This window comes from Rhamphochromis sp. 'chilingali' (assembly GCF_963969265.1).
Source record: "Rhamphochromis sp. 'chilingali' genome assembly, chromosome: 13".
Lineage (NCBI taxonomy): Eukaryota > Metazoa > Chordata > Actinopteri > Cichliformes > Cichlidae > Rhamphochromis > Rhamphochromis sp. 'chilingali'.
Window position 1 is genome coordinate 5,855,933 of NC_137940.1, and position 12,142 is coordinate 5,868,074.

A 12,142-nucleotide genomic window follows, 5' to 3' on the forward strand; every position below is an offset into this window, starting at 1 on the left:
AGTACCATTTTAAACACACGCCACCCCCACATGAAAAAGATCTATGAGGGGATTGGGGGAAAAAAAGAAGAATACAATAGGCTGTAGATTCCTACAGTAACAATAAGGCCCATCCAAAGAAAAGATCTGCTTCTGCACAGCCCTTGCAATGCATTAAACATTATTTTGCCACATCCAAGTTGTTGACAGATGGAATTCATGTTCAACTCTAGATTTGTCAGCACAGATGTCCAGGAACAAACAGCAATAATGAAATACAGTAAAAAGAAACAGAAATGCAGAACAGATTCGATTTTGGATTATTTGAATATGTTTATTCCAATAAAAAGAACTTGCTGTGTTACCTTGAAGAATCTCTGTAGCAATTTCCCACTGAGGCTTTACTGTATCAAGGTCCACTTCTCAGGATGCGATGATGCTGCTTGTATTGGATTTACAAACGCTCTGGATCTCTCCTCTTCCCACTGCTGCTAAGCGAGCCACACACTGCACGAGAACACTATCACACTGACACATGGATGGCACTCAAGCGATGTCAAAAGGGTTAAAACCTAGTGGACCGGAAAGTCACACCAGCATCGTTCTAGTTGCCAGCCACCGCTGCCGCACTCTCCAGCAGCTCTTCACCACCTCCCCCTTCTCTTTTCCTTTTTTTTTTTTTTTTTTTAAAACTCAACCTATCTCATGGACTTCTCCCCCTCCTTATGCGAGATGGTAGACGAGAGCGCTGGGCGATTTGCACCACTCTATCATGGATCGTGTTACGCTGTCTGGCTGTAGCGGCGGTCACAGACGATAGGCTGAGGAGCTTTGCGTGTGTGTTTACCCCTCCGAAGAAACAGCGGCATAAGAGAAGCGGGAGGGAGAGGTGGGATACCACCCTAAAACAAAAAAAAAAGAAAGAAAAAAAAATGGAGCGGTTTCCAGAAAAGATTATCGAGCTAAGTGACAGGCTTTGACAGAAAACCTGGATGTGAATTCATGAGGGAGAGTGCCACTGAGGTACGGCATGCAGACCTTAAAGTGCCACTTTTAAATGGCTCTCTTTCACTTTGACATCATTTGGTTATCACATTCTAACACGAGCTATGATTCATCTTCGCTTTGCTGACCTACATATTGGATACCCTTTGTCTGGCATATTAATTTATTCTTTTATGATATCTTATGCTTAATTATAGCATATACAGTGGTATAAATGTGATCCTTACAGCTGCAGACAGGAGCAACAGCCGCATTTGCCATTGGAAATGTTCATATTATGTGCTCTGAAATTTGTAGTTTACAACACTGACAATCAAAAATAATTCATTAATGCCACACTTTTATACGATCTGTCAACAATGGGATGAGAAGCTGTCTTGTTTTGACCCATTCCTATTCATTATGTTACCAGGGTTGTTCGTTTACTTTTGACAGCCTGTTGAAAAAGAAATCTGTGTTTGTTCTGATATAAGACATACTTTCAAAAACTGTACTTATCAAAAGAAAACAGTTTATTTCCATAGTCCACTGTGAACTGGAAATGGCTTTGTTCTAATTAGCTTTCTTAAGTTGTTTTCTTCAAATGTAATCTAACAAAGCGAACTGTAAACCCAAGTAAACACATCACTATGTTCATTTGATAGACGCTGCTATATTTATTGTCGTTATGTTGTACTTCTAATTTTATACAATTTTCTGTTTTTGCACTTGAGTTGATTAGCATCCTGGTTTTGATTTGATTTGCTCCGGCAAATGACACAAATCTATAGTGATTTATATAATATCACCCAAGAATGTGGCTTTTTTATTACTCATATTTCCACCGTGCATATTTCGTCAAACTCGGCCCCCTATTAGGAATTTAGGAAATTGTCTAGACATCGTTTATCTAAAGCCTAACACATTTCTCAGTTTTAAATTTTATCCAAAGCCAACTAACATCTAGAAGAGAGATGCTATAGACGCTAAGTTTAGTTTAAAAGTCCAGAAATAATATCAACAGACAGGATAAGAATGAATTCTATGGTCAGCTTTACTTGACTTTGCTTCCTGGTGATAACAATACCTAGTCAGGTATTACAGCTATTCAGTGTTACACTTCAAAGTTGTTGAGGCAACAAGAGGAAGACGAGCTGAAAAAAAGAATGCCAACGTGTGCAAAGGCCAAGACAATATCAGTCGTAGTCAATTGTATGTCTCAAGTTCTAAAAACCTCTCTTTCCAATAATAGAAGGTGTCTTTCTTTAGACCCTTGTTAGCTTCAGAAACTTCACATCTTCAGCTCATAACAGGCTTTGTGTTTGCTCTAAAGCCCACAGTAGAACAGCCTGCCTGCCATCATTAGGGTTATTTCTTAAAACACTGGAAAGATCTTTGAGAGCTATAGATAAAATCTGTGAGTGCCCATGTAATTACAGTGTATGTGGATCAATAAATGGTTTAATACAGTATTGGCTTTGAAGATACCCTTAACACAATCTGCAAAAAAACAAAAAAAAAAACAACCTTTCTTTCATTTGAAGCATCAGAAAATAGTGACCTTTAAAGCTAAAGTAAAATGCCAGTAAATTGTCAAATTCATTATTATGTGTTCAGATACTATGAAAATGTGAAGATTTTATATAAAGTCATGTGTTTTAGGCTTAAAGGTGTGGGCTTGCTGGTGAATGCAATCCAGAGATCACCTTATTCAGCATGTGGTTGCAGTAAAACACACGGTGGAATCAGCTGTTTCCTTTTTTGGGTTATTACATTTTTTTCACTAAACAGTATTAGTGTCCACTTTAATATATAGGCACTGCTTGCAAAACAGTGTCTGAAATAGAAACTATAGTCATCATATTTACATAAAGGTTCAATTCTCATCACATATGCAAGAGATTATGCTAGATATAAAACCATGAGATTATTTTTCAACCTTCCCCTGCCTCCATGTACCTACAGTTTTTTTTTTTTTTTATCATAGCCTGTATGAGATGGATGCAGCTGCTGGTTTATGAAGTTCCATTTGATGGCTCATCTGAGCTTTTGGATGTCTCCAACATAGTTTTTTACATTTTTGGATGAAACAAAAGACACCGCTCACGTGGTTACAACGCATCCCACCCAAAATCACACCATGTTTCTCTCTGCATGGGGACATAAATTACAAAATGAAAATCATGTTGCATTACGTAGCAATTTAAACGACTGATTAAAAACATAAACTTATCAGAAAAGTGGTTATAGATAAATTAAGCAGTGGGTTTTTTTGTCCAAAGACTTCTTTGCAATTAGACTTTTTTGCAAGCAGATAAGTTGCCCCCTGTTGAACAGTGAGAAGAATGCATCTTTAAAGCACTTGGACTCGCATTCAGATCAAAAAGCCATTTACCTTTTGTAAAAGGGTCTGTGGTCTTTCTAATTCTACTTGCCCTCTCTCCTGTATATGTATCTGTTTTTAATACCAAAGCCTCTGTTTTAAATCTCTATAAAACATACTTGTTTAACTAAATAATGTGCAATGCATTTGTAAAAAATGCTGTTGCCTTTTCTACTTAGAAAACTACTTCTTCTGATAGGAGTCTAATAGGTCACACAGTGCTGAAGTGCATCATATCTTCTTGCACAATCAATTTGGCATTTCATGTTTTTTTAAATTATCATGTGGACGCAGCCGTCTGTAATAATCCACTTTAATGATCAACAACTAAAACAGCAAAGAACTGATAAGACTTCTTTGAAGGTGGACATCAAAAGTGATGCCTCTGGGGTTGAGAACAAGGGAGAGCTTATTTGACATTTTCCCACTGCAACCACACATTGACTCAAAGAATTTGGTCACGCCTGTGGGCTCAAGTAGGGAAATCTGTTTGGAGTTTGGTCTCCAGCTCTAGTAATCAACGAGTGCCCCAGTTCAGTACGGCTTGAGTGAAATTCATATTGAGTGGCCCATATTATATTCATCCTTCATCCTGAAGAAAAGGTATTTGAGACCTAGTGTAGGACAGACTATTTTAGGAAGGAAACATTTTTACATTAGTCACTTTAGAATACCTTGGATATGATGTCAATTTCCATTCTTTGGGGAATAACAAACCTCATTATAATTCCCACAGGATATGTCTTAGGCGGAGGGTAGAATTAAAACTAGACACAGTCACGTGGGTGAGTTAAAGCCTTATCCCATTGCAAGAAAAATGTTCAATTATCAGATTGAAAGTCTATTTTTAAAGATAGCCCACAATACAACCAATACACTGTGTAATATTTGTTTTACCGTGTTGCTGGTAATGGCCAAAAGAACACGAGGGTTCATTTGGACAAGAAATAAATATCAGTCTGTTCGAATACCTACCTTTTTTGACACTCAGCCATCAAAATGTATCCTCCTGCTGTCAAAGCAAGTTGACCCTAAAAGCCCCCTTGATACCAAACCATCTCCAGCCAAGCAGCTCATTTCCACTACAGCACCATGTGCAAACAAAAGGGGGCAGGAGAAGCAGGGGCGAAAAAGCAGTCACACAAAGATGCTGCAGTAAATTTTACCCAAGTAAACAATATGGGAAACGGGCCAGGATTTTCTTCACATAATATGCTTAATTCTGCAGCTTAAGGGGGAAAACGGACTCTTATTTCTACTAAAGAGCTGGTGCTAAATGGCAGCTATTCAGCCCAGTTTCAATTTTGACATGCTAAAGCTGTCTGAGGTACTCAGTTACTGGGGAGTGGGATGTGGACGGGGGTGGTAGATCTCTTTGCTCTCCTAGAGCACTATGGTTTCAGTCCAGCTGGCCTTTAGAATATGGATTATGTGGTGCCGTGGCCTGGCTCTCGCTCCATGGGGGGCTGGACAGGGTGCCCAGCTTCAGCGGACTCCCCACCGAGACCCCTGGGTGAGAGGACGCTGAAAGCCCTCTCGGTTCTCAAGGCTGGATCGTTGAGAACGTGGCGGTTGCTTCCCACACCAGCACCATACGTCAGTGTGACAGAAAACTCGAAAAAAAAGAAAAGAAAAGAAAAGAAAAAGAAGGAAAAAAATGACAGTGAAAAGGAAGATGGCGGGGAGAATGATGGGGGAGGGTGACTGGAGTGAGAAACATCGAGGAAGAAGCAGAAGCAACAACTGTTATTGTGGCAGAACTGCGACACTGCATTACTGCCAATCACAATGCCTGCTCTGCGAGGAGAAAAAAGGGGTGGGGAAAAAATAGAAGAAGAACCTTGGGAGTGCAGTGCAGTAGATTTACCTTTCAAAAAAGTCTGGGGCGATAATAAGTATCCAAATGACAGCTCTGTGCCACCGCATCCCAACTAAAGTTAACCAGAGGTCCTAATGTCGAGTGCCAGCAGCAGACACAAAGGTCTGAACAGTGGGGCGCCAAGGCAGCTAGCACAGCATGGCTAAATGGGGCAGGTGATTTCCCATCTCCTCCACTGCCCTCAAGGCACAGCCAATCACTGCTGGGGAAAAGTGCCGCACCAGCCTTCAAGCTAGGAAGCGAGTGAGTGGAAGGGCTAGAGAGGGAGCTGGAGTCTATCTGGGACCATGCATTATTCACATGCATTGCTACGGCACTAAGACCTCCACAAAGGAAAGGCCTCAGGTTCCATCAGTGCCGACTTGTTTCCAATCTATTATTGATGGCAACACTACACCATATACTTTTCCCTGATTTACTGGATTCTATCATTGTTTCTATAATAAAGGCTATTTCCAGTAAAGTCAGAACAAATGAGCACAATATTTCCAAGCATGGTGCCAGTGGGTGCTTCTAGTCACTGGGACCTTTCAGAATTGGCTTTAATTACACAAATCATGCCCAGTGTTATACCATTACAAAAACGAAAGATCTTTTGCATTGAAATGGGGAATGCACTTGCCCTAATATACACAGCAAAACCTGAAACATTTGTGTGAATCATCAATCATGTCAAGGTAGGTTACCATGCAAAATTAATTTCAGCATGGAGACCTCCAGTTAGACCTAAGTGAAATAAATGAGGTATCCAATTACCACATTATGATCACATGCAGCCGCTGTTAAAAAAAACATGCACCGACAAAGTTAAACACTAGCAGCTCACCAGTATTGAGTGGAGAATTCAAGCTCCCAAACTTTTTTGTTTATGAATTCTTTATTACTTTAAGTTTGCGACTGTTTCTGAGCCTGCTTACACAATGCTGTCAGCTATTTTTGCATTGTTAGACAGCAAGGGACGCAGACTGAAAAGGCACAATGCAGACAGTGTTATCAGTAAACTACTGGGTGACAGAAAATATTCATTCAAATTAACACTTGTCATATTATAAAATGGGTCAAGAACTTTTAAAGGAGCATTTTGATACTGAGATATTCTAGTAAGCAGAGATGAAATGGCACACGGTTTGTGTATTTTATTCTTGCATTGTATCAAAAAGCTAAATTATCCTTTATATTAAGATTTTATCAGAATATGTTAAAAAAGCTTCGGCCCTTTAATTCAGAGGCCGTCCACATTATTACCATGCACACATCAAAGATTTCCCCTAAATCTCTGCAGGAAACACAATCAATCTGCTCAGTATGCGAGGCTAGGACAGCAGGCCATCTCTCCCTTTGAGGATGTCGACGCATTTGACCGATGTGCAGTCGATCCTCCAGATTGTGGCTAATCATCATTACCGACTGCTGAAACAATGACTTTCCTTCAGCCCACTCAGCTTCAAGAAGGGCACAAGGGACCTGCCAGTTTTTCTTATGGTGGCTTAACACTTAAGTTGGGATTTAAGGAATTAGGGCAGACTTGGACACAACAAAATGTGCACTCTGATCATCCAACCAAGTCATCAACTATGGCCTGGCTCCCACTGCAAAATCTGCCTCATGAATTACACAAAATTCAACAGATACTGTATTTTTGGGGAAAGTGTAACAGTGCTGCAGATTCAGTTGAGGGAGTTTTATTTTAAACATTGTAGCCTGAAAACAAATGATGACTGCTGCATATCCCTAACAGGAAAAAAAAAGTATAAGACAATGGGAGGAAAATGAGGACAGATGCATAGAAGGCAGTAGTAGGGGAATTCTCTAAAATGAACAGTGGATTATGAAAAATGGCTTCTTCCTTACAATGCTTAAAGGTTAGGTCTCTATTACACAGAGAGCAAAATGTCAGCAGTATCCCCTGAAAGAGTGGACTGTGATATTAATGGAGAGTCCAGGGAATGGGCTTCCCCTGACTGAGTTTCCCCTCTACTAGACACATTATTCATGTAGTTGTCAGCCCACACCTGGTGCATATAACACTAACATCTACAAACTAAATGATGGAAAGAATATAGCCCACCCTGGTAGGCAGCCAGTGGTGAAATGAATGTTGTTCATGAAGTATAATGGAGAGTAAAAGTACTGCTACTAGATAATCTAAGGGCTCTTCACCCGCACAACTGAAGTTGTCGCCCAGGACATATTAGCATAATGTTCAATTTTGTAGCTAATACTATACTTTCATTTGGCACTTAGCTACCTCTGAGACTTGCATGGATGGGCAAAATTAAGCACAGGGTCTGTGGAAAAGCTACCCTCAAGAACTGTAGGCAGGCACCACACGCAATGGAGATAGCGCTTCATCTCCAGCGAATGCTGTAACAGCCTTGGAACTGAGTCACCACCCAAAATAAACTGTGGTATGAAATATTAAAGGAGGAAACGAGTTATCATTTGTTTGAACTCCTATGTACATTTTTTTCTTTATCTCTAGTCCTGACCACAGAAGCCCTTATCAAATTCCTCAAAGCAATTATCAAAGCATTTTCCGTGTAATCTAACCACATAACATTACTTAGGACATAAATGATAAAAAACTGTTGCGTTCTGTGGAAATGTGATAGACCCAGACAGAATGACATGATGATTTAATGTTACACAGCGAGTCATCAGTCACACAGCCACCACTTTATCTAAGATGCAAAATGGCTTCTGCATGAGGCACACTGTGGCACTGGATTATTTGTGAGTAATATTCTTTTGCCATGGTAAATATATTGTGTCATGCAGCAGAGGGTGGCAGAAAAATTCGCTCTCAAGCTGTTTTAATGAAGTCCCAAATGTCATCCTCATACTTCTTTCAAGAGCAAACTCCAAGAAACTCCTCTTGAAGCCTGACTGTCCCTCAGTGCATTTTCGAGTGATTTGAAAACAAGTCACTATTGTGAAAGGCAGTCTAAGAAGTACAAGAAAAAACAAAAAAACAACAACTGCTCCACAGAAAAGAGTAAGAGATGGGCAGTAAACTGGTGGTTTGGACTATTACAACCTTTATGACTGAAGACATTGTATGAATTGTGGAGGCGGCAGCGTGCTGTGATTAGGGATGTCTACAAATCTCTTTCATCATACAAAACTAGTTAAATGATAGAACGGTTTTGCCAATCCTGTGCCAAAAATTACTTTAATAATCACCATTTTATGATTCATTTGAAATTACCCATTACTGCTACATCTTTACAAAAAGACTACAAGAACAAGGGATTTCAGCGTAACATTAGAGAGAAAAATGTCAGTGTAATTTAGTGATTTTGGTAAGTGGAAGGGAAGCGCGTCAGAAGCCGAGTTTGAATTAGAACCAACACATTTTTTCTCAACAATACGGAGGAGAAGAGGAGGGTGGACAGCCAATTACTGGAATACTGTGTGTGTCATTTTGACACCACGCTTCGGTTTCTTCGCCAATGTATTAAATGTACCAGACATAAAGGCTACGCTGCAGTAATGATTGAAAGACTGAGCATTTTCGCATAAACAAACTAATACGGTGTCACTGTTTATTTTGACAACTTATGTCATCCTGCATTTAGTCACTGTTTGTACTGTGCAGTTTAAAATTAAGCTGAAACAACACACTAATGTGAAAGGATGTTTCATCTATGTTAAGATGCTATTCCACTTGACTAAGCATTTTTCGGCTGAAGTGTTTCTTCAATATTTCAAGGTGCTTTCTTCTATGAGTTGAAAAAAAAGTTGATAAAAAACAAGTGGCAGTATCAACTTTGCATGTTGGCAGCTCCGAATGGCAATTACTGCAAACTGAACACAAAAATCATGTAAATGAATTGTAAACAGTAAACTCAAGTTTGCCAATTTGGCCCGTCTACCAAAAGTGTGGGCGATGTGACAATTTTAGATCATGGGTAATCTCAATTTGGCATGCAATCGCTTTTTCAGAGAAATCATATCGATTATATCATTAAAAGGTGCTATATAGTGTTTAGGTAAATGTTTTCAAAATGTTTGTCCTGATGTCATTCAACTGTTTTTCCAATGAGGCTCTCAGCCCATGGAGAACCTCCAAGCTCAGTGTTTCAGACAATGGCTCATGCCATTGCATGCTAGGGCCGCTATTGACAGATGCAGTCAAAGCACTGTCCTCAGACCTAGAAGGTCCTGAGTCCAATCCCACCATCAGGCCAGGGTCTCTGTGGAGTTTGCATGTTCTCCCCGTGTTAGCATGGGTTCTCTCTAGCCTCCTCCCACGATCCAAAGACATGCAATTAGAGGGTTTTGGTTAACTGATGATTCTAAATTGTCCATAGGTGTGAATGTGAGTGCGAATGGTTGTCTGTCTCAATGATTTAGTCCTGCGAGAGACTGGCGACATGTACAGGGTGTACGCTGGTTCTCGCCCTAAGACATCTGGGATAGGCTCCACCCCCCTGTAACCCTAAATTGGATAAGTGGAAGAGAATGGATGGATGGATATACATAACAGCTCTATTTAAACAATATTTCTAGATGATTCCTATAGTTTTAGTTGCATTGTGTTTGGGTCAGTATACATAAACAGCATATATAATAGTATATATATAGCATAACTAACTAACTTCACAGTTAGTATGAAGTTAAATTCACTCATCTTAAACTTTTTGAACAGATCACAGCACCAATCTTTTAGGGTTTTTGCTAAATTGAAAGTATTTCCTCCCTTGGTCTGAAAGCACGAGGACATCATTGGCACATTGCCTTTGCAGATTACTTATCAATTCAATTCAGTGTACTTTATATATAGCTCCAAATCACAATAACAGTTGCCTCAAGGTGCTTTATAGTGTAAGGTAAAGACCCTACAATAATGCAGGAAAACTGAGAAAACAACAACAATCAGATGACCTCATCTGAGCAAGCGCTTTGGTGACAGTGGGAAGAAAAAACTTCCTTTCAGAACCAGGCTCAGGGAGGGACGGCCATCTTCTGCAACTGGCTGGGGGTGAGGGGGTATACTCCCATACCCGACTCCTACTGTCATTCTTATCAATAAAATGACACACACTTAGACAATAACTGCACTAGTCAGCATTTTCTATGTACTTTCCATTTGGTATGCTTTAGGGCACCCTTCTTTTCAGCATGTAAGGATAGAGGAGAATACTGGTAGGCACAGTACTGGTTATGATACTAACAAAAAAACAAAACAAAACAAAACAAAAAAATCAAAGAACAATCGCATCGAATTTTAGTATCAAATGTCATAACTATTATTCTGGTGACATTTGTAATTATGGACTTGCAATGAAAACAGGATGTTCTGAAACATAGTTTTTAAGTGAGGTTTTAGCCATGAGTCACAGTGATTTGATCTAAAAAGATTTTGACATTCTTTTGGCCAGGTCACCCACCCTTAGCACGGTCAAGCCTGCTCTGGATATAAACTCGGTTTATTGTTGAAAATGTACCAGTGAAAATGTACTAGTGGGTAGTACATTTTTTGGCAAAAGAAAATCCAGTTGTCGCCTCTATGGTGGGATAGCGTCTGACAAAATGTTCTGACATGGATCAAAATTTGTTAATTTAATAAAGTTACTTCTGATAATATCAGTGCCTTTGGGTGTAGATTAGGGTTGCTTAATTTTGATTGGAGGTGATGGTAGGCTTTATGTTATGCTTTCACTGATGTGCACCGTTTTATGTGACTAACTGTGTTAATTTAGGATTTAGTTTCCAGAATTTTTATATTTTTTATGTATTTGTTATATCTAAGGCTCACATCTGTAGTTTAAAAAATAGGAAAAATGTAGTAATGTATAAAAACAAACACAAAAAGTCTAGCATGGGTTAATTTACTTAAATGTAAGCATATTAAATAAATAAAAAAGTTAAACGAGACCTGAATGACTGAATACACAGCAGTATATCAGCTTTGGCAACAATCAGGACTGAGCATGTTGCAATATATTTTGACATATTTCCTTTGTAAAAATCACTCTTTAAACAATCACCCAGACTGTTCCTATCTGCAATGATTTTCCTTTAGAGCTGCCATGAAAAACTCTCCAGACAGCTCCTTCAGGTAATATAGAAAAAGACAATAGGTGGAAAATGCTCTAACCTATTTGCCAAATGGTCTGTCATCTAATGCCCTGGTGCTGTTCTATTGTCTAATCCTTCTGCTGAAGCCTCTAAAAGGATACATCGGTCTAATAAGATGAATGGGCTTTGACCCTGAAGCTGCTAAAAGCCAACCTGGCCAATTTATCTGAGTGACCTCTACTCTTGGCAGAGACGGGCCTCACCTCTTTTGGAAGCCTTCAGCAGGATCAATAGCACAGACGCAAAACAATCCAAAACAATGAGCGTCTAGAAGTTGGGACTCAACAGCTCATTGGCTTTTTATGAACCTGGATTATGTGCTTAAGATCAAAGACTAGCATTTGATCATTTCTCTGTATTATCAGTCTCTTTCTACCTTGCCGTATCTCTTTTGTGGTGATAACAAAACCAACAACAACTCCAATATCTAAAGAAAAGTCCTTGAAACAATGTAAATAATGCCATGATGGAGTTGTATTTCACCTAAAAGTCTGCCCTAATTCAATAATGTGTTCTCAAATTCAAATGGCTAATGTAAAACAAGATCAACACACAAAAAAGCTAGCTTTATATTGAATCACGACTAATTTAATTATACAAATATCAATCACACCTAGTTCAGGGCCAGGATTGGTACATTGTGAAGTTCATTTTGAGGGGAAATGAGATTTCGTCGGCTAAATTAAGGATTCTGTTTCATGTTCTGTTTGTTGGTGTTGGGTTGTGTTTAACCTAGATAAAAGGCCCAGCTTGGATGTTCAAGGCAAGATATGAAGAAGAGAGCCTTTTACATGAGAATATGTTTTCTTTCTTTGAGCATGAATCAGTTTACA

General features: G+C 39.3%; 1 protein-coding gene across 8 annotated transcripts in view; it reads right to left on the bottom strand.

Moving 5' to 3' along the window:
• Window positions 1–12,142, bottom strand: part of LOC308408365 (teneurin-3) — a 139,250-nt gene that overhangs the window by 101,525 nt on the left and 25,583 nt on the right. The window contains exon 1 of one of the 8 annotated variants that reach the window (XM_080900559.1): window positions 345–613. The exons of the other annotated variants lie outside the window; for them this stretch is intronic. The gene's annotated coding sequence lies outside the window, so the exon portion shown is untranslated. Of the gene's footprint in view, window positions 1–344; window positions 614–12,142 lie in introns of those variants that run through there. 8 annotated transcript variants of the gene reach the window in all.